We start from the raw sequence: 14,106 nt of genomic DNA, 5'->3' as shown, positions 1-14,106 counted from the left end.
AAATTCAGTTTAAATTCCCTTTGATTTTGTGCATTAAGAATCTGGATAATGCACGAATTAATTTGAATTAAGGCAGTTAATGCAAATTAAGGCTGCCGTCTGTCTAGGGCAGCGCCAACCATAGGAATGCAAACAAAACGGGATCTGGGTATACTGTCCTTGCAAAAAAGAGCAGTTCTGGTCTAGGGTATAACATAATTATTTTTCCCAATACCATGAAAACACAAAACTGCATGCGTCCGTTATTCTACCTATGACACAACAGCCAACTTCTCGAAGATGATAGTTCTTCGGATAAATCACAATTTTGCCTTTAGAGGCGCTGGCGTAGCCGCTCCATGTTACCATAAATAACACGACCGTTTATGAGCCCGTAACGTTACCTATAAGTTGAAGTTATCAAATTTTGCTTACACGGGAGATATAGGCTTTGAAATTACGGGCATAAGGACAGCTGATTTCACCCAACACGTCAATCTTATTGTTACTGTGAATTAATCGTATGAAAACGTAAACAAAAATTTTGACAGCTTGAAGGACATTCAATCAAAATAGTCTAGTTGTTCTAGCTTCTGGTTCGCCATATTGCTTGCACCATGGAGCACATGGGGAAATCGCCAAAAAAAAATAGAATAAAATTTCCAGCATGATTCAGTCAGAAATGCCATTTTACATTAGAGCCTTTTGCAAGGCTAACTTTATCAGGATTTATTTGACGTATATGGAATAGACAATTTAAATCCACTACCCAGCAAAAAGTTTGCATCCGCGGATGCAGTTAAATCACTAGAACAATTGCCGCTGGAGTACATCTTTTCCTATGAATTCACCTATGAATTTTACAAGAGAGCGCGCAGCTAGGATGCACTCCATTTTGCTTTCACGGCACACATCTAGGATGCACTCCATTTTCGATTCAAATCACAGCCTTTGATGTAGTGTTTTGGATTGAATTTAAATGCAGTCTAAAGATGTTATAAAATGCAAGCCATTGCAAATATCCCAAAATAAATAAAATACATTGCTTATTCGTGTAAAACAAGAATACTAACTTTATTACATTAACACAAATTATAAAAACTCTCCATTAAATTTGATTGTAACTAAGTTTACTTCCTCTACTCTGCTTTTTATGACATCGAAATTGATATTGCTTCATCATCCAAATGGTTTTTCATTAACTCCGTGTGGACTGCATCGAAGGATGTATTGAAATCATAACTCTGAATTGCACTACTTGCAAACTTTTTTGCTGGGTATACTTACAAATTCCAGCACAATGTAAACGTACATCTTGTCAGAGGTTAATGCCTGATTTACACTATTCATAAATTCTCCACTGAATTTAATAAATCCAGAGCTCCGATTTGCTCGTTTTTAATCGCGAATGAAAAGCACTGGCGATTGGGATTACTCGAAGAGTGCGAGTTTTAAAGGAAGTTTACTCTCCACTCCCCACTTTTAGCATACCACAGCACTCAATATTGCATTTTTTACAAATAATCGATACTATCGATAGTGCCATCAATTTTTGCCAGCTCTAGCTACACCACAATTTTCTTTCAGTGGGTTGCAAAAATGTTTAATGCATTAAAATGCCTACAAACTTTTCATTTTTTTGGTTTTGTTTGTTTTCATCATCAATTATTTGGCACACTGCCCTCGTGTTTTGCTGCTTTTACTTGGATTGTTAATTTCGTTGAAATTATTTAAATTGCCGCCTTTGTGTCTTGACAGCAGGCAAATCGCCAATTTTTACTGGGTATTGTTCATGTTTTGGTGATTTTTGTCGGGTTTGTTTTGCTTTGCATATTTGTAAGGTTACATACATACATATATGTAAATTTAGTTTGATAATAACATACTGGTACTTTATATATTTTTCTCTTTTTGACTTTTGTGTAGTTTCTGTGATGTTTTTCAATGTTTGTCTCGCTGGCCACGATGTCTTTCAATCTGCATTGATCGGCAGCCTTTTACACACAAACAAGCACAGCGAGAGTAAATGCAGACATGCTTTTTGTCGTCGATGTTACAAATCAGGTGGTTTGAGGTTTTGTTTGGTATAATTATGGCGCGCAAATTATTAAAATTTGCTCTAGAGCCAAAAAACAAAACAAATATATATGCATGTATGTTTTAAAAATTTACATATGTACAGTGCTGCTCAAAACATTTGCAACTCGGATGCCTATATCACATTCAGTGTATTTATAGGGACATTTTGAGTTTTGAAATATGTTTGTTTTTGTTATTTGATTATTTATTGACCATATTTTCAAGATTTAAAAAGGATTATTCAGTTATGAACACTTATGTTTAAAAAATGTGTGAAATATCGGAGGAACACATGTTTTAGCCTGCTCAAAACATTTGCAACTCCGTGGTACGAATATCTATTAGTTAATTTTTTACGAGTTTTTTGTATTGATTGGCATCAAATTGTTTTTAATCAGAAGAAGGGGACAACAAGTTTTCATGAAATTTAACGAAAATATTTATATATATACATTGTAATAAATAAATTGTACAAATGCAAAATTCCACTATTAAAAATTATACTAGAGAGCCCGTTGTTGGGACAATGTATTATATTATTATAAGAAATAATATTGTTTATTATAGTTTACATAATAGGCAAATGTTGGGAAAACAGTAATTTCCAACAAAAGTGGAATTTTTCATAGAAATTATGCAAAAATGTGTGGTTATGTTTTTGGAGTACTAAAACCTAGTACTTCTCCTCGATATAAATCAATATTTAAGTTACATGACTTGAAAAAATTTGATTGTTCACCAGAACGAAAGATAATAGAATTTGTCCCCTTACACGAAAAAGTTGACCCAAAATGTAGTAGGTGTTTTATATTGCCCTGGAGGTATTTTGATGGACAGAAATGATACAGGATACATGAGGTCGAGATATTTATCAGATCCAAGAACTATCCGGACAGGTAGCATGTCAAAATCTCACCATTTACACGCCAGAATTGTCGTATAACAGAATGTTTTGGCATAACACCGCATTTAAACGCATATATAAACACGTAAAACTAGTAATTTTTTGAAAATATGCTTAAGTTCTTATCGAACCCAATCAGCTATAGTAATCTAAATTGAGTCCTGAGGTTCCAGGGCTCAAATCTGGACTCTAGACTATTAAATATCGAATAAAACCTTGGTATTTTACAATTATCCTTAGAGCACAGGATTCCAAAGGATATATTAATTTATTTAGTTAACTGGCTTCCTTTACGATGTCTCCAGATAATAAATAAAATGTTTAATTCACAATATAATATCAAAACAAAAATAATTTCTTCAAATTTTGAATCAAATTTTCTCAGTTGCAAATGTTTTGAGCAGAACCAAAAGTGAGTTCGAGCTTTGTTTTGAATATTTTTGTAAAATAAGTGAAATTTTTGCAAATTAATTTTTAAATCTTTAAAAAGGATTCAATAAACAATCAATCTACAAAAATACTGGCATTTCAAATCCACAAACTACCTCAGAACTATATAAAATATGAACTAGTCATTCCAGTTGCAAATGTTTTGAGCAGCACTGTACATATGTGCATTAGGGTTATGACTTTTTGACATTTTTCCTCAAAAATGATTTCCTGTAGCAGGGATGAATGAACTTTTGCCTATTAATCACTATGCTATCGTTTATTCCATTGAAATATAAAAAAAGTTCACGCACAAATCGATTTTAAAAAAATAATTTTTTGAAAAAATATATGAAATGAAATTTTTTTTTTTTCAAAAAATTATTTTTTGTTGCACGAATGAATAAATATAAGCCTACTAATAACTATAAGTACGTTTATTTCATTCAAATATTAAAAAAGTCACGAAAAAAGTCACTTTGAAAAATTTTAATTTTTTTGGTTTTTGTTAAAAAATTATATTTTTGAATAAAAACGTTTACGACATTTTTACGACTCTCAGAATTGAAGACAAATAGTAAGAAATAAATTTTATGTCATTTTAATTATCTCATGTGGCTCTAAAGTTTATTTTCAATTATATGTCTGTTTTCAGTGACTTCAAAAAATTGTCCTTAATTTTGATAAATTCAAATTTTAAAATCATTTTGTGCGTGAGGTTTTTTCACCGAATCACCTTATAATCAAGATTTTATGTAATCTTATGGCAAAACTCATCACGCTATGATACAGGGATATGAGGTTGTAAAAAAGTCATAACCCTAATGTGCATATAATGTGATACTATATTGTTTTTTATTAAACAAAATAAATATAACAGCAGGTGGATATTGCATTAGAGAAAGTTGTTTTTTTAAGCAACATTAATGAATACTTTCGGTATAGTACTTCCTGAACTATAAATATAATTTATTTAACGACAACTTATGGCTGGCAAAGACTTTTCTTTATGAAAGACCTGGAAGTTGTCGCACTTTTTTCTTTAATCGGATAATTAAAATGGCTTAAATTTAATTTACACTTGCGCATAAAACTAGTATTTGGTATTTTGTAAATACGCCATTTATTTGACAGATATTCATTAGAATTCACAACTTACAGGATGCATTGTTATTAAAACCTGTTAAGTGTGTTTTACATCTAACGTGATTTATAAAACATACGTCATTAAAGTTGTCGATTCCATAGAATATTTGACAAATAAATGACGTATGTAAATTATCAAAAAACCAGTTTAAATGCATGTGTAAAATGCGTTTTAGATGTATGTAAAAGCGTCCTAAAACTGACTTTACACTTGCACTTAAAACAAGTATTTAGGGCAAGTACATAATTTATTTGACAGGTATTCTATGGAATTGACTACTTTAATGATGCATGTTTTGTAATACTACGTTTACATTCACGAAATCCACACGATTTCAACTGTCAAGTCCTTTGCGTGTAATATGTCAAATGAGCAATGGAATTGGCCTATTAGACTATACACTTATAACATATTAATGTGCATTATATCGATTTATTTGACATATATTGTATGAAAATGACAACTTAAATCGACTGGATTTGGTAAATCCACCATAGTCTAAACGTACTATAAACGTAGTATAAGACCTGCTAGATGTTAAGGCCTCGGTATATAAGAAGCCTCGCCGACTGGCTTTCTTGCTCCGCTTCATATATGACGTAATAAAAATAGAAGAATAAAGAAGACAAATGCGACGCAGTTCGAAATTGGCTCGGCCTTCTTTATTCTTTTATTTTTATTATGCCAGATACAATTGTGTTAATGTATTATATCGAGCCCTTCCCACAAAAAAGGTCTAATGGCCCCGGCACATACGGTACGTTGTGCGTCGCGTTACAACAACCACATGAAAACTTCAAGAACAAACTTGGCATCACTTACATTTTTTTCATGTGGTTGTTGTTTTTAACGCGTGACGCAACGCACAACGTACCGTATGTGCCGGGGCCATAAGCGACAAAAAGCAAATTTTACAGTAGACGGTTTTTATTGAATAACTTTTGATCTAACCAAAATTTTTAATAAAGTTTTGGCATAGTTCCGCTACTAATTTCCGAAAATCGAAAAAATGTCGCTTACATCTTTTTCGCGGGAAGGGCTCGATATATAGTACGATTACATTGAAATGTATTCAGTAAATACAGTGGACTTAATATGTCAATTTTCATATACGTCAAAAGATCTAATTAAAGACATATAGAACTAGGACAGGAAAACAATTCATTTTCCAAAAACGTTTGATACTAGTGTGGAATTTTGATTATAGATGGATGTTTTCTGGAATAGATAACAGCAATGTTAATCGCCTTTGTTTTTCCATTTGACATATCATATGTCCACATAAACTTCGTGTTTTGTGCCGAATTTTTTTCATTACTTTTATTTATTTTTAATTTAATAAAAAAAAAAAAACAAAATGAATGCCTTCACACATGAGTTAAAATTTGTTCGTACACTCTCTACTTACAGAATGTTGTTATGATATCGTAACAAAAGAGGTCAACTCCATCTATTGATACTTTTTCACAGTGAAACAAAATTACATACAAAAAGGTAAACAAGCAATTCACAGTAATGCGTTATTGTGAACAAATTTTGACGTTTGGTGTGGCAAATGGTCCGATTATTGTTATCGATGTAACATCTTCTTATTCCGCCATGGTCCTATCTTAACATATTTACATCTTTGCTCTAACTAGGCGTTTACACCAGACAATTTGTCTTCAAATACAGCACTGATTTACGAACACATACATATCCCAGCAAAAAGTTTGCATCCGCGATGCAGTTGAATCACTACAAGTGTACAGTACATTTGCCGTTGGAGTACATCTTTTCCTATGAATTCACTTATGAATTTTACAAGAGAGGGCGCAGCTAGGATGCACTCCATTTTGCTTCCACAGCACACAGCTAGGATGCACTCCGTTTTCGATCCAAATCACAACGTTTTATGTAGTCTTTTGGATTGAATTTAAAGGCACTCTTTGGATTGTGTTTTAATCAACCCAAAGATGCAGTAAAAATGCAAGCCATTGCGAAATATCCCAGAAAACAGGAATACAAAGAACTTTATTATATAAACATAAATTAAAAAGTGTTCATTAAATTCAATCACAATTGAGTGTACTTTCTCCGTTCTCCATTTAATCCAAGCGCAACTGATTTTGCTTCGTCATCCTAAAGGGTTGCCTTCCCATCACTAGTTCAGCTTTCGGCATGGACTGCATTAAAAATTTCCGTCTCGTAAATTACCACAAAAATGTTCGCAACTTTAGTTTGTATTTTCTTTTTTCTTTTTTAACAAATTCTTCGAACTTGTTTCTCACACAGGCAAGTTTTGGGTTTTTGACAATCAATACATGTACTCAACTGTCCTGTCATGTGTAATAGCACGGTTACACTACAGCTTTTTGCCGGGTTAACCCACTTCATGAGGATTTATTTGCTTAATCTACTCAAATCTGACCAGATTTGCCATACAAAAATTAAATCCTCTCATGGCTGGGTTTATTTTAAATCCGGCACAAATCCACAAATTTGTGCAAAAAATCCAACTCTACTCAAAAAGTACCAAAAGTTGCAACTGTTTTTGCAACAGAGTTTGTCGTGTTTTACACGTTTACGATTGGTCGCATGAGATTTTATGTAGTTAATAAATCTAAAGTTATTTGGAGACCATAAAATTATTATTTTTTTTTTTTCAATACACACTTTTTTAACAAAAGGTACGATTGATACCATGATGCAAAAATGTATCCCTGTGTGTAAAATATACGAATATGAGCAAAGAGGGGACGATATCTCATACGAGATATTGTAAAAGTATAACACACGACTTTATTAGTTATTTTGTATGTATACGTAAACAAACATCAGCTGACAGTTTATATCCTCGAAAATCTAAGTGTAACCAGCAAAGATTAACCCACTGGATCTATTAAACCCAGTGGGTTAACCTTCAATAGTGTAACCGGGGTATAAAGGTATCGTATTAGAAGTCAAAATGTTGTATGTGTGGCGCAAGGTCAATGTACCTGTAGTGCGATTCTCTAACTTATTTTTAGAGTTACCGACAATTATCGGTAAAATTAAAATGCTTATAATGTCGGCGATTCCGATGTTTTTCGGTAAGTTAGCGACGAATAAAAAACAGTCGTAAAGTTCTACCGATAGCAAGAGTGTTGTCAACTTTAATTTGAATTTTTCATTCATAATTTTTCGTTTTAATTTTACCGATTTTTGTCGGTAAGGCCATGTTTATATTATAGCCTTTTGCAGGGTTAACCTTCTTATTGAGGATTTATTTGACGTATACACAAAGGAATTGACATTTAAAACCCAGTGGGTTTGTTAAATCCGGTTATATATAAACGTACTATAACTCAAAAAATATGTTACCATCAACCCATGAAACCAATCAGCTGGCCGTTTTACGCCAACTTATAATTTCATCATGGTGTGGCGTACTGACAGTTTCAAAACAGCAGTAAAATCATTAATGAAAATAATAGATTTCTTTTTTTACTTGCTTACTTATTTATAATTTTTACTTTTCCTTTTTTACAACATGCATCATAAATATTTTTTGTCTAACGATAGACGTTTTGGAGACAACTGGCCTTGTGTTAACTCCAGTTAAATATTTATAACATCAATGACGTCCTTGGATTAACATGCAAATGTTCAGACATATTTACAACCAACAAAAAATACATTGTGTGGAAAATCCGTTTATCATTCATGGTATTTGCCATTTTCATTCGTTTTGCAATGCGATGTAATGTTTGTATACAGTGGGCGTTAAATATTAATGGCATGTCGGTGACATCCATAAACAACTTTAGCATGTCTTCAGTTTTACAAATAAACCCACTATGAATTTGACATGGTGTCTGTCTATGATGTGTATATGGTTTATGACACATGTCAAAGTCGATTTATCATAAAATAAGTTTTATTTGTCTTTCAAATACAAATGGTAAAAAATAGTTATATGTATGTATATTGGCTTACTTAAATATTGTTTCGATAATTCATAAAAATTATGAAAATGAACTTAAATATTTACATTGTAATGGATTTGGCAAGCCCAGAGGAGTTTCAAATGTGAATATACGTCAAATAAATCCTCATAAAGATGGTGAACCCGGCAAGAAATTCTCATGTAAACAAAATATTAGCTTCAACAACATTTGCTCTGTTCCAGAACCTGCAAGAATCGACTATATTAGCTCATAATGGAGAAAAATATAGAATAAGTAGTCTAATAATATGACCAAACTTATTGTCTTCGTATCTTGTCTCATTTTCGTAGGCAATTTAAAAAAGCCGTGTTCTTTTTCATAAAAATAATTTATATTTCTTTATTTCTAACATGATCATTCCAATCGCGGCACACCTCATTGCCTCGTAGTTAGCCAATAAAATAATTTCCATACACCTCGCCTTGAGCTTTAATTAATTAATAATAAGCTGATGTAAATCAATGATTGAATCAACATCTAAATATCAAAGATGATAATTTACATTAAAACTTTTCTTGCCACATACTCACAAACCACAAGGCATGCATTCACATGGGGTTCCCTCTCATTAGCTGTCATTCACCCCAAAGTAATTTCACGGAGTGATCAATGTAAACAATCAATTTTGAAATTCATCATTCCCCCGACACTTCCCCTCCCCCTTCCCCACAATCCCCCTTGCGATCATTCGCTAATAACTTCGATTAACTTATCTACAGAGAATTTGACACTTGTTGCATGACATAAAAGTCGCCCGGGGTTGCCAATAATCAAGCCCTGTTACTTGACTGTTAGCTAGCAGTAAACAATCGCCAACAACTTTACTATTTCACAAATTGTAGGCGATTAGTAGTAACATGTAAAACAGAATATCATGCAATCAACAAAGCCCGCGACAACAAAAGGCCAATAAACGAAATGAAAACAAATCGGGAAAAATATTTCGAAAATGAAAGTGATAGATAGTTGATGGTGATTAGGCTTCAATGACGGTCGGCGTCAGCGACAAATTCACAAATAGCTAAAGTACGATCACTTGTCATTTACATTTGGTCTGTTCCTTTACTTTTGAAAATGGTAAAACCGGCAAAAGTAGTAAAAGTTGTAAACTGCCACCATATGAATTGTATCGTGTCTGAAGTAAAGGAACGCTTTTCGGGTAAAAAGTTGTAAAACTTGAAGATTCTTGCACGTAAAGGAACAGAGCTATTGTTTGTTGTTGTTGTTTGTTTTCTATCGGACTATTTGACATTAATACGAAAATATCTGTTAAAAAGTAGCTGCTGTATATTTAAGTTTTCAAGTACTAACCACTTCTATTTGCGATATATCTGTCTGTCATAGAACACGATAATGAGTCGGTTACTGAAAGTGCTTACTAAGTGCAATTATTTACAATATACCGCACAGATATTTGTCTATTGTTTCTATTTGTTGTTGTCTAGATTTTCCCACAGACAATTAAACAGACTCTACAAAATGTTTTCGGTTTCATTGTTGTTAATACTGATTTTCAAGTCTAGGGTAAAGATTTCACACGTTTTTTTTTTTGACGTTCTGCAATTAGTTTATTGTTAAGTGATTTTACTAAGTACTACAAATACACACAGTTTAAACATTTGTTGTTGTAGCTAATCCCACCTCGAATTAGTTCATTTAATCGTAAATTAGCAATTAATAACATGAAATGCTAGCTGTAATTGTTTGTGGTTATTTGAGATTTTGTTAATTAATAATTCATAATACCATTATCTATACTTATAAAAGAGTTCAGTAATGATGACTCACTGACTCACTGATTCACTGACTCACTGACTCACTGACTCACTGATTCACTGACTCACTGACTGACTGACTGATAATCAACGCCCAGACTAAACGGCTAAAGCTAGGATCTTGAAATTTTGGGTGAGGGACAATCTTGGTCCGAAGGTGTCAGATAAGGCTGGGTTTTTGGAAATTCGAACTAGAACTGTACTAGAAGTACTAAAAGGTACTAAATATGGTACCCTTTGTATTAGGCAAACGCGAAGAGCTAGAATTCTGAAATTTGGAATGAGGTTCACTGATGGAGAGTTAGAAAGGTGTACCAAATGGTTTTTGGAAATTCGAACTATAAGTGTACGAAAAGTACTAAAAGTTACTAAATTTAGTACTATTTGGTATTACGTGAACGGATAGAGCTAAAATCTTGAAATTTGGAATGAAAATCAAGGTTTAGAAGATGAGTTGATATAAGGAGGTGGTTTTGAAAATGTGTACTCATGTGTACGAATAGTACTAAATGGTACTAAATTTGGTACAATTTGAATTTGGGCGAACCGATAAGGTTGGAATTTTGAAATTTGGAATTACTATTACTGTTGGAGCGTAGGTTTGAGATAGGGAGGTAGTTTTCGAAATTCGTACATATGAGTACGAAAAGTACTAAATAGTACCAAATAAGGTACAATTTGGATTTGGGGGAACGGATGGAGCTGGAATCCTGAAATTTAGAATTAGGATTACAGTCGGGGTGTAGGATAGAAGTACTTTGGAAATTCGTATTTTTGGGTACGAAAAGTACTAAATGGTACCAAATTTGGTACAATATGAATTTAAGTGATCGGATAGAGCTGGAATAGTGAAATTTGGAATTAAGATTACTATTGGAGTGTGGGATTGGGATACTTTTGGAAATTCGTACTTATGGCAACGAAAAGTACTAAATGGTACCAAATTTGGTACGATTTGGATTTGGGTGATCAGATACATTTGGAATCCTGAAATTCGAAATTAAGATTACTTTTGGAGTGCTGGATAGAGGTAGGTTTGGAAATTCGGACCTATGGGAACAAAATGTACTAAATGGTACTAAATTTGGTACAATTTAGATTACGGTAATCTGATGCAGCTGAAATTCTGAAATTTGGAATTAAGATTACTGTTGGCGTGTAGGATTGAGGTAGTAGTGGATATTCGTACTCTTGGGTACGAATAGTACTAAATAGTACCAAATTTGGTACAATTTGGATTTGGGTGAACGAATATAGCTGAAATTCTGAGATTTGGAATAAGGAGTACTATTGGAGTGTAGGATTGATAATGTTTTGGAAATTTTTAGTTATGGGTTGGAAAAGTACTAAATAGTACTAAATTTGGTACAATTTAGATTTCAATGATGGGATGCATTTGGAATCGTGAAATTCGGAATAAAAATTGCTGTTGGAGTGTCGATAGAGGTAGGTTTGGAAATTCGTACTTTGAATACGAATAGTACTAAATGGTACCAAATTTGGATTTGAGTTATCGGATGTATCTGGAATTCTGAAATTCGTAATTAAGCTTATTGTTTGAACATAGCACTGAGGTAGTTTTGAAAATTTGTAGTTATGTGTACGAAAAGTACTAAATGGTACCAAATCTGGTACAATTTGGATTTGGGTGAACGGATATAACTGGAATCCCGAGATTCGGAATAAGGATTACTGTTGGTAAGTAGGATTGATGAAGTTTTTGAAATTTTTAGTTATGGGTACGATAAGTTCTAAATGGTACCAAATTTTAATTTATGTGATACATTTGGAATCCTAAAATTCGGAATTACGATTACTGTTGGAGTGTTGAAAGAGGAAGGTTTCGAAATTCGTACTTTGGATACGAAAAGTACTAAATGGTATCAAATTTGGTACAATTTGGATTACGGTGATCGGATGCAGCTGTAATCCTGAAATTTGGAATTAAGATTACTATTGGCATGTAGGATTGAGGTAGTTGTAGAAATTCGTATTCATGGGTACGAAAGTACTAAATTGTACCAAATTTGGTACAGTTTGCATTTGGGTGAACGGATATAGCAAGAAACCCGAGATTTGGAGTGTAATTGATAAAGTTTTTGGAAATTTGAAGTTATGGGTAGGAAAAGTACTAAATTTGGTACAATTTGGATTTCAGTGATAGGATACATTTGGAATCTTGAAATTCGGAATTAAAATTGATGTTGGAGTGTTGATAGAGGTAGGTTTAGAAATTCGTACTATGGATACGAATAGTACTAAATTGTACCAAATTTGGATTTGAGTTATCGGATATATCTGGAATCCTGAAATTCGGATTTAAGCTTATTGTTTGAACATAGCACTAAGGAAGTTTTGAAAAATTTGTACTTATGGGTACGAAAAGTACTAAATGGTACTAAATTTGATACAATTTGGATTTCGGTGATCTGATGTAGCTACCATCCTCATGTTTGGCATTAAAATACCTGTTGAACTGAGGATTGATAAAAATTTCGAAATTATTAGTTATGGGTAGGAAAAGTACTAAATTTGGTACAATTTGGATTTGAGCGAACGGATAGAGTTGGAATCAAGAAATTTGGAATTAAGATTACTGTTGGAGTGTAGGATTGAGATATGGAAGTAGTTTTGGAAATTCGTACTTATGAGTACGAAAAGTACTAAATTTGGTTCAATTTGGATTTGAGCGAACGGCTAGAGCTGGAATCTTGAAGTTTGGAATTAAGATTACTGTTGGGGTGTAGGATTGAGGAAGTTTTGGAAATTCGTACTTATATGTACGAAAAGTACTAAACGGTACTATATTTGGTACAACTTGGATTTGAGCGAACGGTTAGAGCTGGAATCTTGAATTTTGGGTTTAATATTACTGTTGGGGTTAGTTTTGGAAATGCGTACTTATGCTTACAAAAAGTACTACATTTTGTACAATTAGGATTTGGGTGAAATTATAGCGCTCGAATCCTAAAATGTGGAATTAGGTACACTTAGGGGTACGAAATGGCTCCATGTATGGTACAATTTTGTATTGGATGAACGGATAGATCTGGATTCGTGAGATTTGGAATTAAGTTTACTGTTGTCATTTGCTTATAACGTCCGATTTAAGAAATATGTGCCGTAAATATACGAAAAGTTGTAAATGGCACAGGATTTGGTACAATTTGTTATTGTGTAAAGGGAATTTTAAAATAATATGAGGAGGTTCGTATTTATGTATTTACATGTAAAGTACTAAATAGTTCTATAATTGGTTTTGGGGGGAACAGATAGAGCTGGAAATAAGGATGGCGGTTGTTGGGTTAGGCCGTATTTGCGCTGAGAACCTTAATTAAAATATCTCAAAAAATGTTGATTGCTCTTGATGTGTAGCGAAATCGAACTAAAGTGGTACGTATTAGTACACAAAATGTTTCCACCATTCTATATTATATATTGTTTATTTGTGTTGTATATTTAACGCATACGAAGTAGCGGGCACTTTGCTAGTTTGTCATTATAATTATAATGTAAATGTATCATGTACACAAATATAGGTACCTAGCATATTAGCAAACTACGATTGTAATCTTTTGAACCCCATAGGTTTTAATTGTCATATTTTCTAATTAGTAAAATTAAAATTAATTGATGTTTGCCCACATTCAAATGTGGGTGGTTTATACTACATTTTAATAAGATTATACCTATAATATTGCATTTAATTAGGGCAATTACAAAACTAAAATGTCTTTCTTAGTGGGCATTTTAGCACTGAAAGCAAAAGTTTTTTTTTAATGACAACTAAAAATAAGCAAATTAAAAACATCGATCAATTTATTA

At 32.8% G+C, this 14,106-nt stretch overlaps 1 protein-coding gene across 28 annotated transcripts in view; it reads left to right on the top strand.

The window, feature by feature from the left end:
* mtd (TLD domain-containing protein mustard) overlaps positions 1 to 14,106 on the top strand; it is a 450,874-nt gene that overhangs the window by 263,856 nt on the left and 172,912 nt on the right. The window lies entirely within an intron of this gene.

The sequence above is a fragment of the Musca autumnalis genome, unplaced genomic scaffold (genome assembly GCF_047663935.1).
Source record: "Musca autumnalis isolate F117 unplaced genomic scaffold, ASM4766393v1 scaffold_1, whole genome shotgun sequence".
NCBI classification, from domain to species: domain Eukaryota; kingdom Metazoa; phylum Arthropoda; class Insecta; order Diptera; family Muscidae; genus Musca; species Musca autumnalis.
This window is presented reverse-complemented; position numbering and strand designations above follow the sequence as displayed.